The 19,879-nt window shown below is 45.4% G+C and overlaps 1 long non-coding RNA gene across 1 annotated transcript in view; it reads left to right on the top strand.

Moving 5' to 3' along the window:
- LOC144761701 (uncharacterized) overlaps positions 1-19,879 on the top strand; it is a 55,605-nt gene that overhangs the window by 25,964 nt on the left and 9,762 nt on the right. The window contains exons 2-3 of the long non-coding RNA XR_013595858.1: positions 6,232-6,285; positions 14,024-14,053. This is a non-coding gene — a long non-coding RNA (uncharacterized LOC144761701). The remainder of the gene's footprint in view (positions 1-6,231; positions 6,286-14,023; positions 14,054-19,879) is intronic.

Genomic DNA, 19,879 nt, shown 5'->3' on the forward strand with positions numbered 1-19,879 from the left:
AATAACCAAGATTACAAAGAGCACGTATCCATAAAGGAAGTATATGAGACCAACCATTTGATGAGTCTAAAGGAAGGTAAGAACAGGGAACATGCTAGTAGGAAATTTTCAGATTTAGACTAGGCATGGAACAGCTAAAGCACGGGGAGACCAGAATAGTACAAGATTGTATCAGTCTATGGAGACTCGAAAGATAACATGGGACTATTAGGACGGGTGGAAGTGGCACATACACACTACTATTTCAATGCAGATTTATTATAATTTGCTAAAGGAGGGTAAACAAAAGGAACATCTATATATCAGGAACTGAAAACAGGATTATACTTTAAAGGATGGGTGATATATGGAACATGCTAGTATAACAACAATAATGTATGACTTATTCACTTAATGGTGCAAAAGCATGGAAAAATCAAATATGCAAGAGTAGGATTTTATTGAAGCAAAGAAAGGAAATATAGAAGATGTAGACTTTCAGCACTATATTTACCTAGTATGGTGTGAAGACCAATCCTGGCCACGGGTCAGTTAAGGACGGGAAGAACCCCAAGGGAAGACAGTCGCCAGTAGGCCAGCAGGTGCAGAATGGACGCCCCAGGATAGGACAGGGAAACCAAGTTAGGATCAGGACGGGACCACCAAGGTAAGACCAGCACCCGCAGTTCGGAAGCAACGCCTGCGCTCCACCCTCTCTGCAGCTATCAGTCAAAACCCCGATTGGGTTATCGAATTCCCCAGCCAAGTGCTCCGCCAGCACTTCAGGTTCAAAACCCCGCTTGGGTCTCTGGAAATTACGGACAGAGTGCTCCGCAGCAGTCTGTATTAGTCACCTATTGAGTGCGTTGGGTCAGTGACAGGTCAGCTATTCGGACAAGTCGGACGATTTCTCTAGCTAAACCTAGGCTAGTTATACTGTTTTCGGGTCAGTGTACCACCCCCAAAATGTTGCAAGTATAAGAATCCCCAATTTCGATTGGTCCTCAAGTAGGATAGGTCAACACACCAACCACATTTCACTTTTACAAGACTTCATTTGCATGATCTGGGAACGCCTATTTGAATTTGGGGTTCCCATGACCTAACTCTCTTATTACAATAGTACATCTATGAATTATGATACATTGAAAACAGTTCAGCTTCTTCTGCTAGGCGAAGGTGCATCTTCCCAGGCACATCTTGGCTGGGACTTCGGGTTGGCAAGTTTTCAATGCCACTGGCAGAAGACTGTCATGCGCAGAAGGGCTGGTCAATATGGAATCGCGAGTGTTCCTCAGGCCCCTCAGAATACGATACATGAAAAGTAAGCGAAAACAATTTAGAAATACAGAAAAAATGAATACACTGTATACCATGAATAGCTACTCTATACCCCTTTACTTTAATATAACTATAGCGTTAGGGTGAGTGCATAACAAGTACCTTTGCGATAGCAGCTTTGCAAGCACGGAGCATATGAGAAGACAAAGCGGCCATATTAGCAGTATTGCGCATGAGCAAACTTTTCCCACCAGAACTGCAAGTGCGTCACATCACATGATTATGACCGACGCATGCGCAGACTAAATTCCCGCCAAGCAGCGGCCATTTTAATAGCAAGCGTTATTACTGTTTAGTACACATAGGCAAGCGTCTCTGGGACACCCCCGTGTAGTGTAAAAGTGCAATATTAGTAAGACAAACATTTTGATTAGATTTTATTAACACTATTCGAGGTTCATGAGTCCAAGCAAGTCGCGTAACGTGTGAATCCTTGCTCCATCAGTATCACTAATTCTGCGGCCGAATCGCCATTGCATCCCTGGCGTCTGTAACCCGTAAGTGTAACGGGCTCCCCCGGAAGCGGATAGATAAATCCTGCGCCAGTCAGAGCGCTAGAGAACAAAACTCTGGGATAGTTTTTGCGATGCCATGAGGCAGGATAGAAAGTGCTTCAAAACTGGGGTTGGGGAGTGGGGCACTTCATTAGCATTGGGTAAGGTGTCATGGCCATTGACTGACTGGTTCACCATTTAAAGTATCACGGTTGACCCAGTCTGCCAGATCGGAACAGGAGAGTAGAACTCCTGGGCAGATTCACTGAGGAACCACTTCCTGCCGGTCACAGATCTTCAAAGAGAGGTATTTTTCTGCGCTTACTGGTATTCTGCTTCCAGATTTTTGCTCTAGGATTTTTGTTGCAAATCTCCTCCACAGTAACTGTTGTCAGGGTATTTCTAGTGAAGCCTGCCTTAAGCCAGAGTGAGTACAAGATCCAAAGACAGGTAATGAGTAGGTCCAGATGAAATTTAAATTACGTCAGCGTAAAGTTGCTTTGCTCTTAAAATTCCCAAAATACCTCATAACACCACATTGCCTAATTTCAAGTGCGTTCAGTTAAAAATCTTATTGCCAGAGCACAGGTCCAATGCGACCGAACCGAGGGTGAGCAGCTGTTGTTTGCGGCACACGTGTTTTTGCACTAAAACATAGTGTCAAATACCAGATTTGCATTTTGTGTAGATTTGCACAATTCTGTTTAATATTTCTGTGAAATTTACACACCCTAATAATGAGAAGGTCCATTGTCTGATAACACTTTTCCCTACTTGGAAGAATACCAGTGTGTCGGTTTGAACTGGAAATTCCTTTTTAATAAGAAGCTGAGTTTGGGAATTCCCTTGCACTTATAAAAGTGGACTGGAGTCTGAGGAGCCTGTCTTGAAGATCTGAGGACTTTTCTTCTTGGCAGAACTGTTACCAGAACTTCTGGAAAAACGTTGGCCATTGTTTGAAAAAATTGACTAAACTACTATGCCAACTAGAAAGTTCTCCTGAAAATAATGTGGATATTCACATTTAATTATTTGATGCACACCATTCTCTGCCATGCATGTGTTCCTTCTGCTTCTCTCACTAGCCCACATACCTGATTGGACAGACACAGGGGAAGAGGCACCATGCACTCTTTTCAGGAAAATGTTAGACAATGGAAATTAAATGAAGGAGTTACTGCTCCTAAATGATGCTCTCTTATCGGACAATGGAACATAGAAATACAATGGAGAAGAGGATACTCCTGTTCATTGATTTGTTTTCTTAAATTCCAAAGAAAAGAATCTTTAAGTGGGGGGAAAAGTTAGGCTTTTTCTGCCTTTGAAGCTGCCTCTGTTTGAAGGACTCTTGAGGATGATGATGAAAAGTATTTCTAAAGCTCGACTCTCCCCAACAAGGTATCCTGGCAGTGGGGGGTTCTCTGAGAGGAGAGATACCTGGCAGACTCCTCAAGAAGTTGAGAAGAGGAAGGTGTTTAGAGATTTACAGAAAAGGAGATGATCATCTGTCAGACAGATAGAAAGGGGGTGCGTAAGAGAGGGTTTAGAGTCAAGAATGGAAAATTAGCCACCTCCAGTATGGGAGTGGAGGATTTCTGGGATTGAATAAATTGAGAGGCAGAATGCAAGATTGATGGCGGAGGTTATGTTGTGGAATTTAAAATGTGCCTGTTTACTACCAAAGGGGCCTCTGGCACAGTTGGGTGTAGCATCGTTCAAGCTGGACATATTCAAGAAATTTGACTTGAAGAAAAGGGGACCTAATTTATGAGAGGCTCGTTAGGCCAAGCCAGGAGATTTGACCAAGATGAGAGCAGGGTCAGAATGCCAGTGTAAAGAAGACAAATAAGGGGAGATGTGGGAGCTTTGGGGCATATTATCAAGCACGGAGTTAAATTTATCGCCGCTTTAGCGGCAGAAAACTGCAGCTAAAGCGGCGATAATGGGCTTGATAATATGCTCTTGAGAATTCCAATAGAAGCTCATGTTGACACCAAAACATGGACTTCTATTAGAACCCTCAAGGGCATATTATCAAGCCCATTATCGCCACTTTAGCAACAGTTTTCTGCCGCGAAAGCGGCCATAATTTTAACTCCGTTTCTTGATAATATGCCCCTTTGTCTTTTGAAAAAATGTGTCTATTGAGAAGATATATGAAATGTAAAAATGAAAACTGTAAAAGGTAAAATGATTTTATTCTTGCTGATTATGATCTGAAATGAATGTAGGATGTTGCAGAAACATTAGATAACATGGTACAAGTGGCTGCTCACTGATGTGGGTGTCAGGGCTCTGCCCTCTTAGCTTCTACCCTAATTGTTTTTTTTAGATGTTTTAAGAAGGCAATTAAAACAAAAAATACTCACTGGTTAAGGGCAGCACTGTGTGGAGATGTCTTGTGGTATAGAATTAGTGATTGTGATGCGCATGTGATGATGCTCATAGAAAGGGGATGTGGGAAAAGGTCTAATGAGGGCATTTGCCCTGTGCATCCCAGCTGGAGGTCACCTACTTGTTACCATCTGATGAAGAATACCACTAGAATAACCTTGAAGGAATTTGTGTGGATCACTACATACCAAAGCACTGACAACTGTTGCCTCATTTTTCAGGCTTTGCAATGTGCATGTTCAGACTGCTATCATTAATGAATGATTGCCAGGAAGATGATCTCACAGCCTTGAGGCCTGTGAGGTCATAAACCTGGCAGAGCCACCTGGGGTAAGCTCAGGCACGGCCCGTGCAGGTATGAGTGATGTGGGGGGGGGCAGCGGGGTGGACGGAATTCCACATAAGACGACAAGGGAAACCTTAAAAAAAGAAAATATGGTTTTCCTTTTTTTAAATATAAGTTCCCCTCATCGTTGAATGTCGAATGCCCCGAAACCGCTCTTGCATGCACGGGCCACACCAGGATAAGCTCCTTCCCAATGAAGTGAGGGAAAAGCCATGCGGCACCAAGAGGCTCACGCAGTCGCGGCCAGCATTAATCGTGGGTGAGGGGGTCGGGGGTAGTTCGAAGAGGAGGGGGGCAATTTACTAATAACACAAAAAATGTACCTGTCTGCAGGAACAGGAAGCAGGCAGCCTCCCTCCCCTCCCCTAAGCCTTCACAACGCTGCAATGGCAGCGTTGTGATTGGTGGGGACGCCGACCAGCCAGGGGCTTATGGGGAGGCAATTTTCTGCATGTGGACTGCATTGTAGCCTGCACGGAGAAATGGCAAAGTGCGCATGACTGGTTTGGGGGCCCAGAGGACCGACCAAACAGTCATTGCCTGGGGAGTGGGCACTCCACTCCCCCCTCCTACTCCTTCCCCACCGCCCGCAACCAAACCCTTCTGCTTTCTCGCAGTGGGAGAAGCAGATACATAAAATGATAGTTATTACAGTTTAATGTTCCTGCTTCTCGCACTGCGAGAAAGCAGTGGGGTGACATTCCTCCGCCCTAGTGGAGGAGCTGCCCTTAGGCTCACGTTAATTAGGGGCTGAGCTCATGTTACCCCACCATTTTACTACTCATCATAGGATGGGGTGGGACAAGCAAGCTTTAGTGATCCCATGCCACCCTACGTTGAATGATGGAAGGGTGGGATTAGACACTGCAGGCAGGAAGCTAGAACCTTCCCCAGTGGTAAACATCTATTCACTCCACCCTATCCATGAACCAGACACACCAGACCCAGTCAAACAAAACAAACACATTTATCCCATTATGGAGGCCTCACCAGAAGAATCATTATCAAGAATTGAAGCACATTTCTAATCTGGCAAAGAATGAGGTTCCAAAGTCGTTTTCAAATCCGTTCCAGAGTTACAGACAGTAAGGAGACAGGGTATGTCGCCCAAGATTGAGGTGTGCAGGTCCAGCGACAGACTTTCTTCTTTTGTAGTCTAAAGGATTGACAAGGACTTTGCAAAAGGTATCATGTATATGTGTGCGATTTTTAATGACATGCTGTGTGGGCCTGTCACCACATCTTCCTTTTCAGAAGCACATGGAGGAACAAGATAAAGCATGGAAAAGACCTTCATTCCTTCTCTAGAGCACCACAAAGAGATGGATGGAAATGATTACATCACACTTCTTACCACACGCAACTTCCTGTAGTAACATCACATTCCAATATTTTAGCATGTCTATGCCACTAGATAACATGACCAGATACAGGGATATCAGTGCTGAGCCCTCAACTGGGAAGAAGCCCAAATTACTAGTCCATGTCCCTTCTGCATAGGAGGAAACACCACATCTACTTTGGGATTTTAGGCCAAGAGTGAGGTGGCACAGAATAAGGAAGCCTGAGGCCGCGTGGCTCAACATTACAAGAGGGTTGGAGCACACTACATGTAAAGTATAGGAATGACCTAGTTCCATTTAGAATTAAAAGCTAACCGTATCTCTTTATTTTTAGCTTGAGAAGGCATATCGTCATTCCCTCCACCTAGAATTAAAATGGAAACACGCAGTAAGTACCGCCATATCATTTGTTATTCACAGTTAGATATTATTAATGAGGGAGGTGGACAGGTATGAATAAACAATGACCACACAGCCCTACTACACATATGATTGTTTATATAGTCAGCAGCATATGAGAAAACTGTAAGCACTCACCCACTCTGCAGCTTCATGACTTTCCCTCTATCCCTTTCAACTCCATTGCTTGTGGAACAGCATGAACCCGGGTGGCAAAGACCACTAATCCCATTCCATATTTAGGGCAACTAGAAATCTATGAATAGGAAAAGTTGATTCATTAGTTCTTAATCATTGGGAATTAGACAGGATAGAATTCAATTCCATTGTTTTGGCTCTTCAGTGCCATTACAGAAGTTGCTCATCCCAGTGCTTATCATCTTTGATCATGCCACAAAAGAGATGCTCAGCCCAAAATATTAGGAAACGACCCATATGTGCGGTAATACGAGGATCCACAGAGACATATTGATGTGTTTGGGCCTGATCAGTGAGGTGCAAGAGTGTTGCAGAAAGTCCATTGAGGGGTGTTTTAAGTCATCCTCACCAGCTCATTCTTATCCACTTGAGATTGGTGCATTTCTTTTTAAAAAAAATGTTTTTATTGGTATTTACAGGTTACATATATTGACAAAACATATAGACTTGACGTTCTTTGAAGGTTTATCGCGACGGGCATTAGTGATGAGTTCGGCAGTACGACTTTGTTTGCCCTGTTGGACTGGCCCACAAGTAAAATGTAACACTTATTGTCGCCATTGGCTGGCTCTTAGTTAGAAACATAAAACATGAAACATGGAACCTGGAGTGATGGTTGTTGTTTGTGACAGAAAGTCCCTACCAGCTTAGAGTTCTGGTTATGTTTTCTCTATGGTGGTTTGAAGGAGTCTATCTGATTGTCTAGTTTAGGCCACATCTCTCTATTGGGGTGTCTCCCTGGTGTGTTTCTGAGGGGGTAGTCTGCACCTCTGAGGAAGATCACCCAATTTAGCCACCCTTTGAATGTGGCCTTGGTTGTGTCCTTCCAGTTCGTGAGTACCATTTTTGCTGCTGAAGTGAGGAGGAAGTCAAGGAGATTTCTGTCTTCGTGGGTGAAGATGTCTGGTGAGATGTGTGCTGTGACGATTGTGGCGAATGTTTGCTTAAGGCTGCAACCTAGCGCTCTGTTTGTGAAGTCTAGCACCTTTTTCCAGAAGCTTTTGACTTTCATGCAGCTAAAGATGAGGTGTTCTAGGTCTCCTCTTTCTGTTCCATAGTTCCAGCAAGTGTCGTTGTCCTTTAGACCTATGGAGGCTAGTCGTGCTGGTGTCCAATGCGCTTGGTGGAGTAGCCAGAATTTGGTCTGTGCTAGTGCGGGAGATATCATGTTTTTGGATGCGGAAGCCCATAATGTCTGTATTTCATGTTCTGTAAGTTTGTAGTTTATCTGGGTTTCCCAATAGGCCGTTTTTTTGGCATTAAGTTTGGATGTGACGGGTCGGAGTAGTTTGTATATGAGTGATACTTGGTGCCCTGTCTTGTTTATGTTATCCATAAACTGGAAGATGGATGGGGTTTGCTTGTGTAGTTTAGATTTTGTAACGGCTGTTTTGATAGCTAGAAAATTGTATAGTTCTACATCTGGGAGGTTGTGTTTTTTTTTTTTAGATTGTTGAAGGTGTATGGCTTTCTTTCCGTTTCCAGTTGTGCTGGGAATTGAATTCCTAATTTCTTCCATGTGATCATGTCTAGTGTTTTCTGCCTGTATTTAATCTTGGGGTTAGACCAGAGTATCTCCCATTGTGAGTTTTTGATGCTGCTTTCTAGGTTACGGTCTACCTTCAGTAGCACCTGTTTCGTGATCTTTAGTATCGGGTTGTTGTTGAGTGCCTGTTTGTTGGATGTGAGTAATGTGAGTGGATCGGTGTCATGCAGCATGGCTTTCTCTATGGCTAGCCATGTCGGCGAGTATTTCTGTGCAGGAAGTATCCAGTGCATCCCCTGTCTGGCTATGAATGCTAGCTGAAATGTTCTCAAATCCGCTATGTTGAGTCCGCCCAATTTTTTCCCCAGCCTTAGCTTACGTAGACCTATTCTTGCTTTTTTCCCTCTCCATATAAATTTATTGATCATCTGGTCTATTTTTTTGTGGAAGTCTTCTGTCAGGGCCTGGGGGAGCATGTCTGCAAGGTAATTGATTATGGGAGTTACCATCATTTTGATGGTGTCTATTCTACCCCACCATGTGATGAACTTGGGTGACCACGTGTCAAGTAGATCTTTTATCTTTCTCAGAGTGAGCCTCTCGTTCAATTCTAGGGTGCCTCTCAGGCTCCTTTTAAATTGGATGCCAAGATATTTGACAGCTTTTGGTTGCCACACTAGGCCTGAGTCTCCTGTTACCTCCCTGGTTGTGTGTATGTTGAGTGGCATGCATTCAGATTTGTCTTTGTTAAGTTTGTAGCCTGAATGTTTGGCATATGTATCGATTGTACGCATGAGTGCTGGTATAGAGTGGGCTGGTTTGTTCGTTATTATAAGTAGATCATCCGCGTAGGCGGCGATCTTGGCTGTTGTGTTGCTAATTGTTATTCCTGTGATGTCTCTGTTTGCTATTGTGTCTGTGATCAGTGGTTCTAGGTCTAGTAGAAACAGTAGCGGGGATAGTGGACACCCTTGTCTTGTTCCTCTCTCTAGTTCGAACGGGGACGATGAGCTTCCGTTTATGGCTATTTGCGCCATCGTTTTTTTGTATAGTGCCATGACTTTCTTCGTGTATTCGTCCCCTAAGCTGTACGCTTGTAGGCATTTCTCAAGAAAGTGCAGGATACTCTGTCAAATGCCTTTTCGGCATCTAGTGTGATTGCGACAGCCGGGCATGGTCAATTTGAGGAGTGTTCTATGACTTGGCATAGGATTCTCGTGTTGTTGTGCGACATGCGAGATTTCATGTACCCTACTTGCATATTTCCAATCAGCTGGGGTAGTATCTTGTGGCCAGTACTTTTGCGTATATCTTGCAGTGTAGGTTAATTAGTGATATAGGGCGTAGTTTTTGGTCCATTGTGGGTCTTTACCCTCTTTTGGGATGACAATTAGGTTGGCTTGTGCCATTGTTTCTGTTATCGTCCCTTCTTCTGCGCAGTGGTTGAAAGTTTTGGCCAGAACTGGGAGTAGACGTTCTTTGAACCTTTTGTAAAATGGTGCCATATATCCATCTGGGCCTGGTGCTTTGTTGTCTTTTAGTGAGTCAATGGCGGTTGCTATCTCGACTTCCTTGAAGTCTTGACCTGTCATTTTCGCCTCCTCTTTCGATATCTTGGGTAGGTTAAGTATTTTTAGGTAGTCTGTGGTGCCCGTCTTGTCAATGTTGTCGTCTTTTGTGTATAGGTCTTTGTAGAATTCCCTGAATGTTTGTAGGATATCTTTGTGGGATGTGTGTGTCTTGTTGTTCTGGTCTGTGATAGTAGATATGCAGTGTTGTCTTTGCTTGCGTTTGAGGTATGACGCTAGTGTTTTCCCTGCCTTGTTAGCTTTGCAGAGGTTTATCTGTTTGTACTTTCTTATCCACATTCCTGCTCTCTCACTGAGGATTCTACTAAATTCGTATTTCTTCCCTGTAAGTTCTAGTAGGATCTCCGAGTTTGAGGTATTGTCTATGTGTTGGGTTTCCAGTTGTTTTATATCTTTTTCTAATCTGTCTAGCTGTGATTTTGCTTCTCTGTCCCTTCTGGCTTTGATTTCTATCAGGCTTCCTCCGATGGTCGCCTTTAAGGCCTCCCACAGGCATTTTGGGTCAGTATCTGGTGTGTCGTTCTCACTTATATAGTTTTTGTTTGCTCTCTCAATCGTGTCTTTATCTTCCTGTTTTGCAGTCGTTATGTTGTTGAACCTCCATCTGCAGGTAATGTGGTCGTTGTGCCTACCTGCTAGGTGTAGACTGATGCAGGAGTGGTCTGATATCGTTCTTGCAGCGATATCTGTGTGTTCTATTAGGTGCGTGTGCGACCCTGAGATGTGAATGTAGTCTATTCTGCTATATGCGTTGTGCGGGTTGGAGTAGAAGGTGTAGTCCCTGGTATCTGGGTGCTGTTGCCTCCATGGGTCTTGGAGGTCAAATCTGTTGCAGATATTTTTTAGGACGTTATGGGAGGCTTGGGGTCTAGTCTGGCAGCTTGATTGTCTGTCTAGGGTGTGGTCTAGGGCTAGATTGAAATCTCCTGCTACGATGTTCAGGTTGTTAGTATGGTTTTTTTCCAATTTCCTTGTTACCCCCTCCCAGAATGTTGTGTCGTCTGTGTTTGGTGCATAAATGTTGGCTACGGATATTATTTCTTCTCCTCTTTTGAGTTGAGTGAACAGTAGTCTGCCTTCCTCATCTTGGTCTATTCTTTCAATTGTTAATTTGGACTTGGAGTTCACTATGGTGACCACTCCTTTCTTTTTCCCCACCGCTGGAGAGCAGGCTAGCTGGCCTATCCATCTTGCTTTAATTTTGTTCGCTTCTTCTAATGAAAGTTTAGTTTCCTGTAAGAGGATGATGTCCCCTTTCGTTTTTGCTAGGTAGTCTAATATTTTTTTCCTCTTTACTGGGTGGTTGAGACCTTTGACGTTCAGGGATACGACCTTGAGGTCGGACTGCAGTGTGTCTGTTTTACTCATTGCGGTGGGGTGTTAGTCGCTGTTTTATCAGCTTGTGAGTACTGTGGTAGTAGTTAGGTGAGTGAGATCTGCTTGTGTGAGTGGCTGCTGTACTTTTGGCTGGATCTTGTTTCTTGTCTACGGGCGCGTTAAGGTTCTGAACGTGACTTACTCGACAGACATGACTGACATGACAAACATTACAAACTGGATGCAACAAACCCCCCCTTTCTTACCCTTCTCTCTCCTCCCATCCCTCCTCCCCTGCTAACATGTCGTACTGAAAGCGTGTGACAGCAAGGTCCCCTGCCCCCCCCGGGACATAGTGTAGTCTGGTTATATTGTTCATTACTTAGTGTTCCCTCTTTAGCCCGTCATTAAAAGGATATCTTTGTCCTTGGTTACGTCATCACTTCCTGCTCACAGTCTTGTGCTAGTTCTGCACTCGAGTTTTATATTGTTAGTTTGGATGTTCTTCGGTTTGGGTTCGTCTTGTGTTGACCTTCTGTGAGGTAGATACGTTGATTTGTTGTGCTTAGATACTTTGCTTCTGGTCATCTCCTCCAGGTTGAGGTATTTTTGTGTTGACCTTATTTGAGGTAGATATGTTATTGAATGTGTGCACTTTCGTGTTAGTTCCTTAATTTGTGCCACTTCCTTTATGTCATATGCTAGTCTATTCTTCTTCGTTATCCTGTGACACTCTTCTTTTCGATGTTGTGGTCGTCATTTCCATCTCTTGTGGTTCGGTTGTTGGCAACGCGATAGATCTGCCGGGTTATCAAAGATTATCGTTGTTCCTTTGTTGTTTACTCTAAACCTTGTCAGGCCAATGAAAGAGTAGATGATGTTTTTTTCCTTTAGTTTGTCTCTTTGCATCAGGAAGCCCTTTCTGACGTCTACAGTTATTTTCGACTAATCCTGCGTGAGGATGATCTTGTTGCCGTTCAATTGTAGGTTTGGGTTTTTTCTCGCAACTCCGAAGATGGCTTCTGTTTGGTGCGAGTGCAGTGGTTTGCAAAATATTGGTCTTGGTGTGTGCCTGTGGCTTTGTTTGTGCGCTGGTACTCTGTAGGCTTTGTCTAGTTCGAAAGCATTTTCAAATTTGAGGTTCGTGAGTTTCAGTATGAGATCTTGTAGCATAGCCACACAGGATCCTGCATTGTCTTCTTCTCCTTCTGGAAAGCCCAGTATTCTTATGTTTCCCTTCCTTTGTCGGTCTTCGAACTCTGCCGCTTGTTTGTTCAGGTCTGTTGTCGCTTTCGCAATATTTCCCATTGCCTTGCTTGTAAGCTGTGCTTTGTCTTCAATGTCTCTCACTCTGCTCCACCGACGATAATCTATTATTAGCTGCGTGTATGTCAGCTCTGCATGCTGCTAGTTCTAGTTGTATGGCGTCAGTTGTTTTTTTAGTCGATTTTGCCAAGTCGTGCACTTCGGCTAATTTTTTTAGTATGCTTTCTAGCGTGCTGCTTATGTCCGCATTTTGTTTAAAGGGAGAATCCGGTGGGCCTTCGGGTTTTGACTTTTTTGGTAGTTGTGACCCCTTTCCATTGCTCCAGCCATTTTGCCTGTTCCTCTTTTATTTTGTATGTGCTCAAATCTTCTGCTGTTGCACCGTGTTGTCAGTAGGTTGGTGTCCCTTTTTTTTATGGTAAGTTTGGCTTTTCCTTTGGAGCCTCGACTGTTGACAGTTTGTTCTCTTTCTTTCCTGCTTTCCAAAACTGCTGTGTCTGTTTTGCTTAGCTGGGGCGCCACCGTGACCTTGCTCAATTCTCGCTCTGGAAGGCTCGGTGCCTGTACGCTTGATTTTCTGATTGCAGATTTGCCTTACGTGCTGTCCTGGCCGTGGTAGCGCCTGGTCGGATGTATGTTATATTGTACGCTTGCTGTTTTTCCCGTTGCTGGAATGGGCGGCTCTTGTGTTGCAGTTGCTGACCCGCCCTGCGCTGTTTTCGGTCGTGTCGTGGCGTGGCGGGGGTATGGTGGTCTCTGTTGGGTGATCTCTTTGATTTTAGCCCTGCTTATTGCGGTTTCTTTTCGCTCTGTCGGTTGCTCCGTGCTACTCTTCCAAGATGGCGGCGCCAAGGAGGCTGTTTGGTTTCGCCTTCACCTCTGGTTAGCAGTGCAATTAGACGGTTAGTGTGTGATCAGGTTGCGCTGCCGTGTTCTGTTCGCTTCTCATCGTTAGGATTTCTGTTGGATTTCAGCCCTATCTCTGTCCCTGTGCTCCCTGCTCCCGTTATTGTGGAGGCTACACTCCCTCCGTCGCCATATTGCGTCACCGTTTTTGCTTCTTACAGTTTGTTATTTTTTTTGGGTGGTTCTGGGTCTGCGCGATTGCCTTCGGTTGTGCCGCTTGTGCCGCTAACTATTTCGGCTGATGTAGCTTCTTGTCAGGCTGCGGCTGATGTAGCTTCTTACTATCGCGCTGCGGGCTCTACTGTGCTATCTTTGCTTGTGTTCTCCCGTTATTGTAAGGGTTTCACTCCCTTTGGCGCCATCTTGCCATCTCTGATTTCCTTTCTTTCGGTCTCATCTGTTGTGAGTTTTGGCACTCCTGGTTGTTCCTGGAACCTCCCTTTCCTGCCGACTTCCGATTTCAGCTGATGTGTCTATGGCTTATTATAGTGCTGATTTTTCGCTGTTTGCCTCGCTAGATTCCCGGGGGATGGCGGAGCTCCGGACTTAGGCAACTCTTCCCATTGCCGTCCAAGCCACGCCTCCTTCTTCCCATTGCCGTCCAAGCCACGCCCCCTTCTTCCGATTGCCGTCCAAGCCATGCCCCCGATTGGTGCATTTCTTTAACAAAAAAGGGTGAAATTCATCTGAAAAACCTTGAGAAAGTTCTTAAATAGTGGTGGTGAGAGGCTAATCTTGGCATCACTGATCATTCCTGGATACTATCACCTTCATGGAAATGTTGTTAATTTTACAAGGGAGCTCCCTTTTCCATAGATTCCATGACGTGTCTGATCTATTTAAAATGTGGTTTGCTTGATTCATTTAAGTTACCAGCTTACTGCTGATGATCACTAGAAGGTGTGAACAAAATAGATGCACTGCCATTTCTCTCTTTTTAAAACTGAATCTCTCTCTTTATGCAGCAAAAGCAAATCCTCCAAGGAAGGACTCTAGTAAGTATGGTTCTGTCTTTGAAAATTATTTATTTATTTATTTAAAGGGTTTTATATAGCGTTGGGTAGGCCCGGGGGTATCAGTGCGCTTTACAAGAGTTTGAAGAAGGAACAGGAATAAAACATTTGTTCAATAAAATAGCATTCAGATCGGTTAAACTAAAAAGTACATATTGGTTGATACAAGTTATGTTAAACAGCTAAGCGAAAACAAAGGGCTATCTACATAAATAATATGGATATAGGTAAAAAAAACTTCAGCGAGTAATCAGTAATTAGACTTTGGTAGGGGGGTGAAAAATAGATAGGGGAAGGGGGGAAGTATAGATGGAGAGAGACTATGGAAGGGGATAGGAACATTGGTGTTCATTTAACACTTAGGCCAGGTCCGGACTGGGAACCCAAAGCATCCCTGGCAAATTTGTCAGAAACCCCCCGCCCCACCCCTGGAGAGATGAGGGGGCAAGTGCAGGGCTTTAAGTGGGCCGGGTCTCGAGGGGTCTGGGCACCGGCAGTTTTTTAAAGAGGGCCTCGAAACGGGTCTCTATCGAGCTCTATTTTGAGCCCTGGCACAGGCGGTCCGTTTATTTCCTGGACTGCAGTGGCAGCGTTTGCTGTCACTGCAGTCCGGAAAAAAGTGCCAAGGCATTAAACAGAGCCCGATAGAGACCCGTTTCGAGAAAACAAGCACATCAATGTGCGATGCTCACACTGCTCACTTCTCACTAGTGGAGAAGTTATGGCATGACGTCATGCCAGGTGAGCGTTGTAGGGGAAGGGAAATCCGTTAAACAGTTATTTTCTTTCTGGATTTCCTTTCTCTTCTTGAAACGCAAGAGCAGCAACATTGTGGTAGGGTCACCAGGGCTTTAATTGGAGGCTTTTTCAATATTATATACAGCAGCTTATTTATCTTATGCAACTAATAACCATTGACAAAGCCAATAGTCCTTACTTGTTGTAGGTATGATGTTACTTGTTGTATCACATATCTGGATGCAATGACAGAAACAGAAAAATACAAGTCGGGCTGCACACTATGCTAAACACAGATTTTTAGCGTATTTTAAAGCCACGCCTCTGATTATACTGGCCACGCCCCTTTGAGAGACCCCCCAGTTTTTTCATCCCACTTAAAGCCCTGGGCAAGTGTGAAGCACTTCTGCTTTTGTTTATAGGGGCTGATATTGCAGCACTGCTGAAGACCGGCGCCCAGTAACAAAACCGACCACCACCCTTTCAGCCTCCAGGGGAAATGCCAGAATCCCCCTGCGGCCAGTCCGGCCCTGACTTAGGCCCTCATTAGGAGTTACACGGTCCTGGCAGAGTGCAAAGTCAATACCCGTAATCACGGTTGCAGTGCAGTAATACAGCACCAGGACCTGCAATGAAGAGTTAAACCACATGAAACGAGAATAGCGGCACAATTTTAACAACACCCGTACGAATTCCCTGCTCCATAGAGTATATTTCCCACCTGCTTTTTGCAGGTAGTAAACGTGAGACGGAAGCAGGTGCTGGGCGGGGTTGGCAGGGGGAGTTTAAGAAGGGGAGGGGAAGGAGAAAAGGGTGCCCCCATCAGGGTTTAGAATGTAGCTCGCCCTTTCAGAAAAAAAAAACCTTGTCAAGGACAGGGACAGAGGCTTGGGGGGTTTTGAAGCCAAATATTCCCCCCATCAGGGGCGTAGGAGACACTAAAATTCTGGGGGGGACAGGGACAATCTTGTGGACTTTCCAGTGACCCTATACAAATCACCGCCCGTTAAACAGTTACAATCGCATACTTTTGAAGTGAAATATTAAGAAAAGCAGACATGTTGTCACAATTTTCATTTATGCTTTATTGTTATTTACATTCATATAGTAATCAGACCAAATGTTAAAAAAACATGTATATGAATCATCTTGATGCACCAAGCAAAAATAGGTGGCTGACTTAGGGTGGGGGTGTCGTGTTTGCAAGTGCATTATGATTTGAAAAGTACCTGTTGCTGCATTCCTGGTCTCCAGCAATTTTCAGGCAACAATAAAAATGTGAAGATAACTTTGGTGATTAATGTTCTTTATTGAGAGAGATCGGAGGTTTGTCTAGTGGAAGTTTTGATTCTTGGTAAGGTAGACACAGTGGGTTAATATGCATGCTGCAAAGAATGTGTACCACGCAGATCACAAAATGCATATTATGTAAATTGGTCAGTGAGTTACTGCTTTTGTCTGAGAAATTCTGTTGGTATTTGCAGTTTATAAGTTAAAATCCTAACATTGAACAGTGAGCTATTAACCGTCATCAAAGAGCTGCATGAAAACTTCAAGGTATAGATTAGAACATTATTATTTTTCCGCAGTATTTCCTTATCCTAATGTTGGAAAATGGGTTAATTAGGATAGAAATCAATTCTGATTATTAAAGAGAACCCCCCCAACCATGGTGCTATGCTTTAAAGTCTGAGTGTGTGCTTCTTTAGTGTTGTAAAGCCATCCTGTGCCCTGGGCACTCCCCAACGTTTTGCTGACTGGTACTGGTGGTACCTGACTCTGACTGACACTGGCCTCTACCTGAACAAGCACAGGGCCAGTGCTATTCTGAAAGAGACACTTAAAGATACTGTGAAAACACCTACATACACCAGGGTGCACTATGCGTTAGTGTGCCCCTATGATTGGCATGACCTCTTCTATAAGGCCCTAGTTCATAATAGGTATAAAAGGGGGTGGTGATGGACGGAGCATCTGAACCAATCAAACACTCACACCCAGTTAAAAGATCTGGGTTTGATCCATCACCGTTCTTTAGCCCACTCTGCCACCCCAGTTCAGACATGGCTATATGCAAATCAATCTGACCCTGTGCCTCATGGGAACAGTCCAGCCCGAACTGCCAAGCCATGCCTTCCCTGGACCGGAAACAAGCTCTCTAGGACCGGTTTCTGGCATTCCAGCCGTCTTCAGCCCGGCTTGCTTGAATCCAGTGGCAAAGTGAGCAAGGGACTCACGTCTGAGCATACCCTGCCACACTTATGGCGGCCAAAGCGGTACAAAAGGGGGTGGTGATGGACGGAGCATCTGAACCAATCAAACACTCACACCTAGTCAAAAGATCTGGGTTTGATCCATCACCATTCTTTAGCCCACTCTGCCACCCCAGTTCAGACATGGCTATATGCAAATCAGTCTGACCCTGTGCCTCAAGGGAACAGTCCAGCCCGAACTGCCAAGCCATGCTTTCCCTGTTGTTTTTGCACTAGTTCATAATAGGGCAGGGAGATTAGAACTACCTTTAAGTCCCTAGAATATATTAGGGCATGACAGTTTAGAGGCCAGCAGCCCTTTCTGCATTTGCATGTGTGCATTGCTGAACCCTGAGGTCAGTTTAAAAGTAGCCCTGTGTTGTGGGACTGCTTTTAAAATGCAAATTGTGCCCAAACTCGACTTTTGGGTTTGGGGAACATATAAATTGATCAACTACAATGCTGGGGCAAAATTAAGTTAAGTGGAAAAAAAATCCACTTAACTACGGCTGTATCATATTTGCCACATAATACATCATCTGCTGCATAATCTAACAATTTTGTAGCCCAAACGGTTCAAAAATTACTAAAAGAAATGTGACTTATGTTGCTGTGAAGTGTAGGGCCCTTTGCAAATGTTGACTGGTCACCTTTCCCTGTGCTGAATTTGTATGTTACACAGGAACTAATGAGGCAAAAGCTTTGCAGAGGCTGTTAGTATGTATAAATATGTTAAAATAATAAAGTATCATAAAATGCACCGTATTACGCTGCAGCCTTTTTATTGTTGCATCATTTAGTCAACACTGCAACATAATTTTGGCCTCCATTGCTGCATAACTCCAGTGGCCCGAAAGAAGGCTGCACATGTTAAAAGTGTTTGTGCATGAAGCAGAGACTATGAAGTTTGCAAACTTAGGGGCTGATTACGAAGGCAGGCGGACTTCAGTCCGTCTGCCATCGAATCGGGGAATAGGACCGCTGGCCTTCAAGGTGGCGGCCCGACGATAGGCATTACAATGCAACCTCCACTATGGCATTCGCAGTGCCTATCTTTTACATTGCAGCAGGTGCTGCTGGCTGCATCATCTGCCGCAATGTAAAAACTGACATGTCAATCAATCAATCATAGCATTTGTAAAGCGCACTACATACCCATGAGGGTCTCAAGGCGCTAGTGGGGGGAACTGCTACTGTTCGAAGAGCCAGGTCTTGCGGAGTCTCTTGAAGGTTAGAAGGTCTTCGGTTTGTCGTAGGCGGATGGGGAGGGTGTTCCATGTCTTGGTGGCGAGGTGGGAGAATGATCTGCCACCGGTGGTCACTCTTCGGTTGCGGGGGACGATGGCGAGGGTGTGGTCTGCGGAGCGGAGCTGGCGGGCAGGGGTGTAGAAGCCGAGTCGTCTGTTGAGGTATGCTGGTCAGGTGTCGTGGAGTGCCTTGTGTGCATGGGTGGGGAGCTTGAAGGTTATCCTCTTGTTGATGGGGAGCCAGTGCAGGTCTTTCAGGTGGGGTGTGATGTGGCTGCGGCGGGGTATGTTGCGGATCAGTCGCGCGGAGACATTCTGGATGCGTTGCAGTCGTTACAGGAGTTTGGCCGAGGCTCCTGCATAGAGTGCGTTTCCGTAGTCCAGTCTACTGCTGATGAGGGCTTGGGTGACCGTCCTTCTAGTTTCGGTGGGGATCCACTTGAAGATCCTGCGAAGCATGCGGGGGGTGTTGAAACAGGTGGAGGAGACGGCATTGACCTGCTTTGTCATGAAGAGTGTGGGGTCGAGGATGATCTCTAGGTTTCTTGCGTGATTGGTGGGTGCTCCTAGTGCCGTTGGCCACCAAGAGTCGTCCCAGGCCGATGGGGTTGAGCCGAAGATGAGGATCTCTGTCTTGTCCGAGTTCAGCTTCAGTCGGCTGTCCCTCATCCAGTCGGTGACAGCCTTCATTCCTTCGTGGAGGTTGGTTTTGGCAGTATGGCGGTCCTTGGTGAGCGAGAAGATCAGCTGGGTGTCGTCATTGTAAGAGATTATGTTTAGGTCGTGCTGCTAGGCGACGTGGGCGAGTGGTGCCATGTAGACGTTGAACAGCGTTGGGCTGAGGGATGAGCCGTGGGGTACGCCGCAGATTATCTCGGTGGTTTTGGAGCGGAAGGGGGAGGCGGACGATCTGCCAGGTCCCATGTCTGGGGGCTGAGGGGAAAGTGGCCCGCTATGGGCCTCCAATGTCCCTTTCCGCCAACTTTTCCATGGAGGGTGAATTGCCATGGATATGCTGGCGGGTAAGGGGTATCGTAAGCCCTACTGTGGTGCCTGGTAGGCACCACCAGCATTGTAGGAACCAAGAGCCCCTCCGCCGCACTGGCGGGCTCAAGGAGCCAGTTGGGTGCGTGGCGGTTGGTCTTTCCGACCGCCAGGAAAGCACCCGCCATTGTAATATGGTTGGCGTTGATGCAGTCACCAATGACGGGGTGACGTGGCAGTTCCACCTTCATTATAATCACCTCCTAAGTTTGGTGTGCATGCAAATCCTTCATTGCCAACCCCTGGTAAGTTGCACCACTACTGCTGAAAAAGGCCAATGGAGGTACCAATGGGTGCGGTGGACTGGCCTCAAGGATCTTGTGACCTCAGTGACAGTCACTGTCGATCTAGGGTGTGCTTCTTTGTATGCCTGCTCGCAAGACTGGAGGTGAACTGCAGTATGGATTGTGGTGGACAGGCGTTCCAGGTTAACTCACACTTGCCACCATTGGGGTCCACCTGCGGGTGCTAAGACACCAGGGCTTCTATGGTCTATCGGGCCTTCTAAGGTGTAGCATCGGAATGAG

This window comes from Lissotriton helveticus, chromosome 6 (assembly GCF_964261635.1).
Source record: "Lissotriton helveticus chromosome 6, aLisHel1.1, whole genome shotgun sequence".
NCBI lineage: Eukaryota > Metazoa > Chordata > Amphibia > Caudata > Salamandridae > Lissotriton > Lissotriton helveticus.